Raw genomic sequence first — 12,977 nt, forward strand, 5'->3', positions numbered from 1 at the left:
GCGTATCGCCGTTCCAGAAAAAGAAAAAAGGTTCCGCTCGAGCGAGAATCCTACTCGCTAGAGCGCGTGTGGCGGAATCAGTTTTAGTTCGAGAGTCCTAATTTGAACAGGAATTTAATTGGTGCGGGATCCAGAATCTATAAATAAAAGTGTTTAATTTTTTTTAGGGTTGGATCTTTTTGAGGCAGAAAACGGCTACGCGTACGGCTTGGAGTGAAGAATTTTACAAACTTTTCTTATTTTTCTTAGTTTTATTTTTTACAACTCTGTTTAGAATTATGTCTATTCGTGAGTAGTTTTTCCGTTTCGATCAAGGCCACGTCATTGGGCCAGACGATTTATGTAGAAAACTTGGATGTTTATTTGAGATTTTCTAGACTTGATTTTATTTTATTGATTATCGAATTTATATTTTTCTTGTGAATTATCTGGCCTGTTATTTTCTTGCATGTTAATTGATTCCAAGTCGACAGAGAAGGTTTTGATTTCGATCACTTTGATAATCAACATATTGTAAAACCGATTAGAAATAGAATTCTATTTCAGTGTGCGGTTTGGGTGTTAACTGAATTTTCACACTTTGTCATGCATTCAAATTTAATTAGAATTACGAAAGATTAATCCGTCAATATTTGAATAGGTTTTATTGTTATAGAAATATTCATTTGAACAAATTAACAGAATTCCCGTGAATTAAGATTAATTTTGAGTCTTGAATCAACTACTTGTTACATAAATTGTCTGGTACCTACGTGAGTCCTTGATCGAGCTTTTCTCCAATTGAATTTAATCCAAAAATCTGCGTTTTCATTGAGTTGAAGTTGAAGTTTATTTGCAATTTAATTTTTTAGTTTAAAATCTGAAATCACTCTTTTTGATTAGTTTAGATTAAGTAGAAGTAATTATATTCTGGCAGTCATATTTATACAGTCCCTGTGGGTTCGACATCTGGACATTTGTCCACTTTAATATTACTTGACCTGGTGCGCTTTCTAGTAGAATTTATTCTCACCAAATTAAGCGGTCAAACTGATTCACAATTTTCGAAGATTTCAAGAACTAAAGTGCAAAATGGGCAATTTGACTTGGTCATTTATATTATTATTAGCATGACAAGGCTCATTTCCTTTCCTACTTCTCCTTCCTCACGCCTTCTCTCCTCCATTGAAGATCCAAACGCCTATTTAAAGTTTTTTAATTTTGGGTTTTGTTTGATCCATCCAGTAAAAATTAAATCTGAAGGCATATTCGCGATCACGACATCAAAGGCTCCGTTGTACCGTAAGTTTTTCTTCGATCGGTTATACTTTGGTTTTCGGATGTCGATGGAATTTGATTATTTTTGGATATAACGTGCTTGAGCAAGCATAGGTTATTTATTCGAATTCAGATCGAAAAAATAGCGGCATTCGGATTTGTTATGATTTTTTTTAGTGATTTTAAAAAATGGGGGATTTTGAATTTCTGTTTTTGGGCGTGTTCTTGATAGAATTGATGTTATGATTAGAATTTTGAGTTGAATATATTAGATATGCTGAGTTTGTTGGTTTTTGGTTGTCCGTGTATAAGTCGTTATGCCGTCGGTTTGAGTTTTGGAATATCGATTGGTTTGAATTGTTTGAGACGTATTCCGTTGAGTTGAATGTTGATTTCGATCCTATATTACTTCATTACAGATTGGTTTGAAGGCTGTTGGGCTCGAAGTTGATAGAGTTTGAATTTTCGACGAATTGATCGTGAATTGGTAACTTGATTAACTTGTTGATTTGAATTGAGGTTGGATTAGATTGTGATTGTATCTTCTACCTTTGCATCTTATCTTGAGTTGGAGCTTCGAAACGAAAATGGTATAAGTCGACATCGAATTGAAATGGGACGAATACTTGAATCCGCGTTGATTTTTGAATTTTCCTGAAACCACATACTTGCATGTTTAATTTTTAATCACTTGAATTATGTTTGAATGTATTGGATTTGCACTTGCATTCATCTTGAGCCAAATGATTCGATTTCATTTTGAATTAGACGTTTTGGGGACTATAATCGAGTGTTATTGGTCATCGAATTAATCTATTTTTCCTCATCTGTAGCTTTTCCTTTATTGATTATCTTAATTCTTAGTTAATGAACCTACCCTCCACCGCTATATGGATTTCTTAGCCCATTGGAGAAAATAATATTGCTCCCGCTCCCAAACCTTTGAAGAACCAATTTGATATCCTGCATATATAATTATTATATAGATATTTTACGTTTACCATATAAAGTTTGCATTAAAATAATTTAATAAATTATAAATAGAAACTAATATAATTACATGGCCTCAGTAATAACTAATAAGTTGTGATCCAGTGAGGTCGTTGTGGAACACCGAATTTGCCCTTGCAATCCTCAATGTATTGTGTTAAATTGAAGGGCGATGGCATTGTCAATCGGTATCACCATTTCACAACAATTCTACGAAAAGTTTAATTGACCCATCATATTAAAGTTATCAAAAATTATTTAATTTAATTTTAACTTCATAGTAAATATCGCCAAAAAAATAATGTTAATACGGATCCTCACTTGCCATCGCCATCCTATACGTGTTTCCGTGGAAGCACTTGCAGTATTGTAACAAGTTCGATTCCCTTTATAAGAAACGACTCTGGTGAAGATCCGGTCGATTATATCAGTCCCCTGACCCCTTGGGAGCTCCGTCGATCCCGCCACAAATCATCGTCACCGGATAACTTGGCGGATGATTATATTGAGCAGCCCTTACATACAATCGATTCCAAGAAATCCTCTAGCTCGTAATAAAAATTCAACTGCCTGAATTTGCAAACAAAAAGGGAAAGAAAAACATCGGTGAGCCACACTTCACGTTAAGTTTTAATTCAATCTTGTTTTCTACAATTTGATTAATACATGCCAGATGTGATTATTAGTAACTTATATTAGAATAATGTTAATAATTTAATTTGTTTTAACATACCATAATTTTTTTAAATTAATTTTTGGTAATTAGACATGAAAAAGGTAAAATAAAAATCTAAAATATATATTAATTACTCGCCAAGTATTGAATTGTTGAGTAAGATTGGAGAGGCCATTGGTTGTGGAGGCAACTCTTTCAATTTCAGACCACGACTCTTGAATAGTTTGGAAACACGTTTCACTAACCTCATGTTGGATATATGCCCATAAAACAGATATTTGTTATTAATTGTTAATTTTAAATACAAGAATTATCTATTTTATTGTTTGATTGTGTTTATGAATTTTGCTTAAAAATGAATATCTATATAATAAATTCCATAATATATTATAGTTGCTGTGATTTTAATATAAAATTGTTATATACACGAGGATTAAAATCATAGATAATATATTTAAAATATCCATGATTGATTAAAGTATGGATCTTTAATTGGTAATCATTAATGCAGTCTACTGATATTTTGAACGTGAAAGTTTTATCCGAACTATCAATGTGGTGACATTAAGTAAAGACATTTTTATATTATTTTATTATATAGGACATGGACCATATGTAATTTTAGAGTATTTGTTTAAGTACCGTTATAAAGACTATAATCAATATCATTAAGATGATCTTATGTAGATCAATCTAAATCCTGAGTAATCATAGACTCCTTTGTTAGAACATAATGGGGGAGATTTAGGTTATATTGACAACTTTAGCAATTTAAATCGATTATGCAAGTACGCAAGCGGAAGACTTAAAGCAATCAAATAATAAGTGCGGTAAATAAATGCGTAATGTAAATAAAGCAGTAAAAGGGATAAGAGATGTTTCTGGAAGTTCGACGATAAATCTTCTACGTCTCCCCTTCTTGGTTAAGATCGATTAACCAAGGATCCACTAGCGCTTTGAACGTCTTGGCCTTGATGGCTCCAAGGATAGCCTTTACAACTTGACACGATCATCGCACCGATACAACTCAACATTTGGCCTTAAGGGCTCCAAGGATAGCCTCAACACAAACACTTGGCTTCACACTCAAGTGCTTACAACAATAGCACAACCAACTCACAAACTATTTTTACAAACACTCTCAAATATATCACACAAACACTTTGATAGTGAGAAATTGCTTGCAAAGAAGATAAGAGATGAGTTGGGATGTCTCCAAATGAACTTGGATGACCTCTATTTATAGTTGGCAAAGATTTGAATCTGATTTGAGTGCTTGGAGCGTGTGTTAAGAAGTCAAGGAGTGACAAAAAGTGTTCGGCACCGCTGCCTACTTTTTCTCAACACTGAGCGGATTTCGTGGAAAAATCATATCTTCCAATCTAATCGTTTGATTGATCAGAAATTTGAACTGAAGCTTTAAAACATCTGGATCTTCATTCTGAATGGTGTAGATTTGATTTAAACGAGTCAATCATGCCCAGTAATTTTCGGAAGTTGCTTTATCATGTTTTCGAACTTGTTCTGTGCAACAAATTGGAAACATTTATATCTCACAATCCATCCGTTGAATTGATCTAAAATTTGGACAGAAGTTGAAAAACATCCAAAACTTGAATAGGAACGGTGGAGATTTGATTTGGATGCATCAATCATTCCGAATTAGTTTTTGAATTTTATTCTTCATCATTTGCTTTATGTTCTGCAGAAACAGGTACTGTGCAACCTTTGTGGAAAAATCATAACTCCATATCTAGCCGTTGGATTGATATGAAATTTTGATATAAGTTTGAAAACATCCTGATCTTAATTTTGATCTGTGGAGATTTGATTTGGATGTCTCAAGCATGTCCAATAATTTTCATAATTTGATTCTTCATCCTTCGCTTCAAGTTCTGCAAAAATAGATACTGCACAAATTTTGTGGAAAAAATCATAACTCCATATCTAGCCGTTGGATTGCTCTCAAACTTGGACATTACATATAAAACTTACTCATCAAGATTATGACTGGTGAAGATTGGATATCAATGTCTAAAAAATGCCCAGTAATTTTTGGAAGTTGCTGCTTCGTACTTTGGCTTCTTCTTGTCTTTTTCTTAATATCTCTTAACAATGTTCCATTCATTCAATGAGCCATACAAGACTTTATAAATACATGTATAGCTTCAAAATAGCTTCTAAAAATTTAATCATCAATAAATCTAATCTGTAAAATCTCATTATATATGGTTAGTAACAACTAACCGAGTTTTGTAATCATCAAAATATAATATTATGAGATTTGTTAATGCATTAAAACATTAATTTCATAATACGAGATTTGTATGCGTTTAAGGCGTAACAATCTCTCCCTTTTTGATGATCACAAAACTTGGTTAAATAGGAGAAATAAATGTACAATATTAAATAAACAATTTAAATTTGCACAATATAATTGCATAAATAAAACTATGAAAAAACTCCCCCTCAATTAAACAGTTAGTTAAAAACAATTTGTTTATCAAATAACCAATTTTATTCTCCATGCAGTTAATTATACTAACTCTTCCCCTTAGTTAAAGTATTTAACCAAACTAATTCTCTCTCTTTTTGTGATAATCAAAAAGACTGGAAAAGTAAATGCAAAAACATGATAATTGAAATATGATTTCTAAAATAAAACACATAAATAACAAAATATGAGCGTATAATATTGAATAAATACAATTAATTTGTATTATCCAACATTAAATTGCTCGAATTTAATATTAAGCTCCCTTAATATGACATTATCTTTAGAATATGTCGACAAGTGATTACAACTCAATCATGCCAATTTCACCACGCAAACGAATAAAAGTATTTTCATCTAGTGGTTTTGTAAAAATATCGGCAATTTGATTTTTAGTGTCAACATATTGAAGTTCAACTTCATTTCGTGCGATGTGATCACGAATAAAATGATGACGAATGTCAATATGTTTGGTGCGCGAATGTTGAATCGGATTCTTTGTAAGACATATGACGCTAGTGTTGTCATAGAAAATAGGGATTTTTGAAAAAGATACACCATAGTCGAGAAATTGATGCTTCATCCAAAGAATTTGCGCACAAAAACTACCGACAGCCATATATTCGGCTTCGGTAGTTGACAACACAACACAATTTTGTTTCTTTGAAAACCAAGAAACTAAATAATTTCCTAGAAAGAAACAGGTTCAACTAGTGCTTTTCCTGTCCACCTTATATCCACCAAAGTGGGCATCGCAATAAGCATTTAAATCAAAGAAAGAATTTTTCGAATACCACAAGCTGAGATTTGCAGTATTTGAAAGATATTTGAAAATGCGTTTTAAGGCGAACAAATGTGATTTCTTTGGACATGATTGAAACCGTGCACACAAGCAAACACCAAACATAATGTCCGATCTACTAGCAGTAGCATATAATAAGGAATCAATCATATTACGAAAGAAAGATTGATCTACAGATTTACCATTTTCATCCTTGTCGAGTCTGATTGTTGTGCTCATCGGTGTAGATGATGATTTTGTGTTCTTCATCCCAAATTTTTTTAGAATTTTCTTGATTATTTTTGCTTTGGTTCACAAAAAACCCATCTTTGCACTGTTTGATTTGCAATCCGAGGAAATAGTTATGTTCCCCCATAATGCTCATCTCGAAGTGATCCTGCATCAACTTAGAGAATTCTTGACAAAGAGTTTCATTAGTAGAACCAAAAATTATGTCATCAACATAAATTTGCACAATTAATAAATCATCTTTGACATTTTTGATAAATAAAGTAATGTCAATCTTTCCTCTTGAAAAACCATTTGAGAGAAGGAAAGTAGATAATTTTTCATACCAAACTCGAGAAGCTTGTTTTAAACCATACAATGCCTTGTTAAATCTATACACATGATCAGGCAAAGAAGGATCAACAAAGCCATCAGGTTTTTCAATATAAACTTTTTCTTTAATTCACCATTCAGGAATGCACTCTTAACATCCATTTGAAACAACTTAAAATTTCTAGAGCAAGCAAAAACAAGTATGTAAGGCCCGAAAATATTAAATTATTAATTATGTTATTTGAGAATTAAATTCCATATTATGGGCTAATATTGATGTGAGAAGTTAAAGAAAGGATAGATTTAATTTTCGAGCTGAAAATATTTAATTTGAGAATTTATGGATTTTGAGAATTAAATTTCGAGAATTCTTAAATTAAAAGAATAAATATTTGATTTGAATATTTAAGGGATTTAAGATTAAATTCCATGTTTCGGGAATTAAAGAAGATTAATTTTGAAGATTCAACCCAAGCAGAGACTGATTTGAAATATCGACGTTTGAAGGGCTAAAGTGCAAAAGGCCGGGATTAATTGATTTAATCCGAATTTAATTTATTTTAATCCGAGTATATTTAATTTGGGAATATTTGGAGTTTCGATTTAAATTCTAATATTTTTAAATTATTTTGGATTGAAATTGAATTAAAAAAAGGCCGAGAACTGAATTTCAATTAATGAAGACTTGAGGGACTAAATCGCAAATATGCAATACATATTCGATTTTCTGAAGCTTAATCAGCTTGCAACGTGTAATTCCAAATTAAACTCAGAAAGTTAGAGAATTCCGAACAGAGAGCCGAGCTTCTCTTCATTTCATTTTGATTCCGATTGTTCAAATCCCCGTAACTTTTGATCCGCTCGTCCGATTTCTATTCCGAAAGATGTTCTGGAATCCTTGCAACGAGGGCTTCGATCTTGTGTAAGTATTTTGATGTGTATGATAGATTTCAAAATCAGTTATGAGCAGACATCAGAACTTGATGTTAGTTTTGTGTTCTTGAGTTTGTATTCAAGTTAATTTCGAAACCGGGTCGAATATGAATTAAGGAACGAACTTGTTATGATGTCCAACTTGTATTTTATATATTTAGATGCTGTTATGAGGATTAAAATGATGTATTAATGATTTAGATGCACATGCGATATTTATATGAAGTTAAAGAAGTTAGCTTCGAAGTCGATATTAAGTCGGTTTCCGATTTTCAATCGTTACACGCCGGTTGAATTTTTGACATCGTTTTGATAGCCTATAACTGAATTGAGATAGTTGTTTAGACGTTATGAATGTTATGGTATTTGTATTTCTCGATTTCAGTTGAATTTCAAAGGCTAACGATTCACGACTCCGAGTTGTACCGAATAATAAGAAGTTGAAGTTTGAAATGATGTTGATTGAATCTATATTGATGATTTTGACTCGATTCTGAAATGATTGAATAGAATGAGGTTTATATGCATATTTTGATGTTATGTTTCAGAGTTTAATAGGAGACTATTGACTCAAGAACCTCAACTTGAAACCAAAGAAGAAGTGATCAAGATGGAAGTTAATGTGAGTGAATATGATTGATGTTTGAATGATCAGATTCTTGTAGGAGTTGTGGTTGTACTTCCTATTCGATGTGGAACATGACAAACTCGAGAATGAAAGGTATAAGACGATATCGAGATTCAGGACTATGATACTCAAGATTTATGAATCTTGAGTAGTCCGCCAAATCACATACTAGTTATGTTTATTTTGATTATGAACTTGTTATTGTTCTTGTCGATCCATCACAGGTAGTGGATCTTTATTGCTTTTGATATGATATGATGATATTGAGTTGATTCTATGCCAAGGTTGCGGTTAACCTTATTTGCGAGTCGTTTACGAACTCGTTAGATGGATATCCATGTCAAGATCATTTACGAATCTTGATGGCAATGAAGTGATAAGAATCAATTATTGAGATAAGCGCGCTATATAAATTGAAGTTTTGATTTGAAGTTTGAGTCGATATATGCATTATGTTTACTCTATTCTTGAGTTGATATGTTAGAGTTGATATGAATTTATTTAACGCATTTATGTGTCAATTATACTGAGAATGATTTCTCACCGGAGTTTATCCGGCTGTTGCTTTGTTTTGTATGTGTGCATTGCAACAGGTGGGGCAGGAGCTTGGTTGAGATGACATTGATAGCTCGGGAGAGAGATGTAGCAAGTGTGGACTCGAGTTTACAAGTTAAAGCATGTTATAGTGATAGCATCAAACATAGCAAGAACTTAAGATTTGAAGTTGTTTATGCTATGTTGAATAGCTTGTAGTTTTATATTTTTTAGCTATTCATTTGATGTAATGCATGCATGATTTGATGATAGGAACTTGGTATATGAATGTATGCATGTTCTCAGAATTTATAATATGTTTAGACTTGAATTTGATTGAAGAATCATGCTTTGGTTCCAAGTTTTGACAGAAAAAATCAGCAGCAGTTTTTGAGCGGAAGGTAGCTCGCTCGATCGGGTGAAAGTTACCGATCGAGCGAGGCTAGTATTCTTGGGCAGAAAATGTGATTTTTATTGCCCGCTCGATCGGTAGATTTTGGCCTATCGATCGAGGCCAATGTTTGTGCAGACCCGAGAATTTGATATTTTTGCTCGCTCGATCAGCTGACTTTGCCCGATCGAGCTAGGCTCCGAAATTTTAAAAAAAAGTTTTTTTTTCTGCCCTTGATTTCTTATTCTTTAATTGTTTGATTAATTGTGTAATTAATCATTAGTTGCCCTAAGACGAGATTAGCAACCCGAGGTCCCCACAACAGGTGGTATCATAGCGTAGGTTCTGGACTGAGATAGAAGTTGAGCGGGGTAGAGTGAGTCACATGGATTTATAGTATTGCATGATTATGCAGTAGTTGATTCGATGATTTAATAAATTGCATGTACTCTTGATCTACTTTTGAAATTGAATTGATTAATTTACTGATTTGTAAATTTTTGAATTCTTATTGATGTTATTATAAGAATTTTCCCGGGTGATGTAAGCACCCAGAATCGAAGAGAACATTGTTCTTTGGGTGATGTAAGCACCCTAGACTGACAGAGTTATATGGCCAGACTGAACAGAATGGTATGGTCAGATTGAACAGAACTGTATTATTGCTCAGCTGAATGAAGTATCTCTGATTGAACAGAACAGAATATCAGCGAATGAATAGATGTATTGCAGGTAGAAGTTGTTCTGAAGAACTGATCAGTCGTTCAGATACCTAAAAGATACATATGACGTATCAGATTGACTGTCTACCAACTTCAAGACCTAGAAATCAGCTGATAGATTTTGATGAAGAAATTCTGACAAAATTGAGGTATATTTATTTGGTGGTAAGTGCTTAGAATAAGGTTTTAATTAACAATTCTTTGCCACAACAGATAGAAATGATGAGAAAAAGAAGAATATACCAATCAGAAGCGGAGTAATTTGAATATTGAAGCATGAATTGTTAGATTTCAGGCCTACTACGATTCTTTGAATTGTAAATGATAAGAAGCTGAAGATATGGCTTGAATTAGAAGATTATGTCCGAATAAATGTTGATGATTGAAATATTTTTTTTAAAAAAGACATAGCTTTGTCTAAAAGAACTGAAGTTGAATGACGAGGCAGAATGAATGAATTTGTAGATATGTTGTAGTATGTGAGATAATCAGTACTTTGGCTGCAATTTTGACTCTAGAGAAGATATGAAGTAAACGATATAAAAGTAGTTTCTTTAACTCTAGCTGACAGAAACATATTTATTTAAGTCTGAATGCGGAATATGCTAATGATTATTACACTCATTGTGAGAGAAGATATCCAAACGATCAGTGTAAAAACAATTTAGGCAGATGTGCTAGAATATGTTCGAAGAAACATAGATTCTAAGAAGATTCGAAATAAAAAAACTGTTTCAGAAGTATACAGCGGATCAGAATGAAATTGCACTTGAGAATGAAATTACAGGTAACAAATTTAATTTGTTTTGACCTGTTCATTATTGGTGCAATAGATACATGATAATTGAAAGTTTAGTATATGATCACCTCTGTATCATAAAAGAGACTGTGTGAATTGAACTGAAGAATGGAATTATTGCTTCAATGAACTGAAACTGAAGATGATTTTGTTCGTATTAAAATATCTGTTTATGTTGCATGATAGATGATGATGCAATACTCGAATACAGATGAGTAGAAGAATTGATGATAAGAAGCTGTTAAATTAGATCAGTAAGAACATATTGTGCAAGTGAATATGATGATATAGAATCTCGAATTAAGATTATGTGATTTTGGTTAAATATATGATGTTTGATTACAGAAATAGTCTGAAATCAGTATATTCGATGCACTAGATATGTTCAAGATCTAAATCAACATTGATATGTATGTCAATGAATAGAGATTACAGATATGTTCCAGTAAGATTTCTGACGTTAGTTTAAGTTGTGAACTGGAATTCAATAAAGAATTGATGAATTGATGAATTGATGAATTACTGACGTGATGAGATTATGAACTGAATAGTGATTTTGAGGTTTAGAAGATAGAGGATGATATGAAAATCAGTTACAAATGAGTCTTTTCTTTGATTATGCTGACTCGATTACATCAATTGGACATATGATTCTTGAAATGTTTGATATTGAGTGGCTCTATTTGTTTTGTTCATAGAGCCTGAGTTGATTTACTCATTCTGAGTTATGAGATGCAAGTGAGTTGTTTTCACTTTGCAGAGTTTGTTATCCAGAAAAATTGATTTTTGGATGACCTTGATTGAGGGATTTTCTCAATCTTGATTTATTTCTTTTGATTTTGAGAATTATTGATCCTTTGATGATATTTCAGCGTATTTTAAGATTGTTGGCTCGTAACTGATAGAAGAATTTGAATTTGATCTCTGAATTTTTGGGTTAGATGATATGAATTGTCTGTATTTGGAGATAGAAATGAGGAATAGAATAGACATTCGATGAATTGATTTTAGATTTCTGTGTATTCTGGTTTAAATATTCAGATGAATATATCATCAATCAGAATGATTTTTGATTGGAAGTAAGCCGGAATTGTTCAGAAGAGGAAAGAAACACAGAAAGTAAACTGAAGCGATGAGAATTTAGTACAGAATGCCAGATTGAGATATGAATTGAAGCCTCAGATCAGAATGAATGAATTCTATTATGATTGATTATCTGGTTGTGCTTGTTATGTTCAAAAAGAAATATCAGAGTTTGAAGAAAATGCACGACAATGAATTTAGGATTCATCGAATAATTGTTTTATCAGAAGATGAAGCAAATAGAAGTAACCAAATTAGTACATTTTCGAAGTTAAATGTACAGAGAGTTTCTGATGAAGTTAGAAATCATTGACTAGATTAGTTCAGTGATAGTTTAGAAACTCCAGAATTGTTATGAGATCATGACCTGAAAGAGTATTTTGTGAAACTACCAAGATGAAGCCGTTTATATGATGTAAACAGGTGGTAGTTATGAACAGATTGATTGGAAGTACTATATACGTTGATCTGTCTGTATGATTAAATCACTAAATTATGATTAGATTCGTTGCAATATGAACAGTAAGCCAAGAGTTGTTGTCTCTATTGAAACATTGGGTTTACTAGTATATTGTAATACACATGATCAGAGGATTTTGAGTACTTTTGTGGTAAAGGTACAACATATTATCCTTGAATTGGAAGAATAGTCAGAGAAGATGAATTGAATTTCGAGAATGAAATTTTATCTGATATGATACCAATTATCAACAGCTCTGAATATCAGATTTTGCAGAATATACTATATGAGATGTGAATAACAGTTATCTATTCAGATCTGTGAAAAAGATAGAGATTTGATGAATTACAAGAATGATTAAAACCTATAGTCAGGATTAAGACTTTAGATTTATTCGACAGAATGTGGCATCGATTGATGGATTATTTGAGTTGATTTTTCCGATATAGAGACTATTCTCATAACTTTAATATTTGATTCGGTATTACTTGACTTGATGTGTTGCCACTTGATGATTATAATTCCTGTAACAGTTGATGAATCAATTTTGAGATAATATTGTGATGATATAATGAAAAGAAATCAGATTTCTTTGTATTGAAATGATAATACAGAAGTATCTGATATCAGATTAAACATGATTTGTCGATATCAGATCAGATTTGATT

General features: G+C 32.2%; 1 pseudogene; it reads right to left on the reverse strand.

The window, feature by feature from the left end:
- Window positions 1-2,130: 2,130 nt before the first annotated feature.
- Window positions 2,131-12,977, reverse strand: part of LOC140861706 (uncharacterized) — a 29,837-nt pseudogene continuing 18,990 nt past the window's right edge.

This window comes from Henckelia pumila, chromosome 4 (assembly GCF_033568475.1).
Source record: "Henckelia pumila isolate YLH828 chromosome 4, ASM3356847v2, whole genome shotgun sequence".
NCBI lineage: Eukaryota > Viridiplantae > Streptophyta > Magnoliopsida > Lamiales > Gesneriaceae > Henckelia > Henckelia pumila.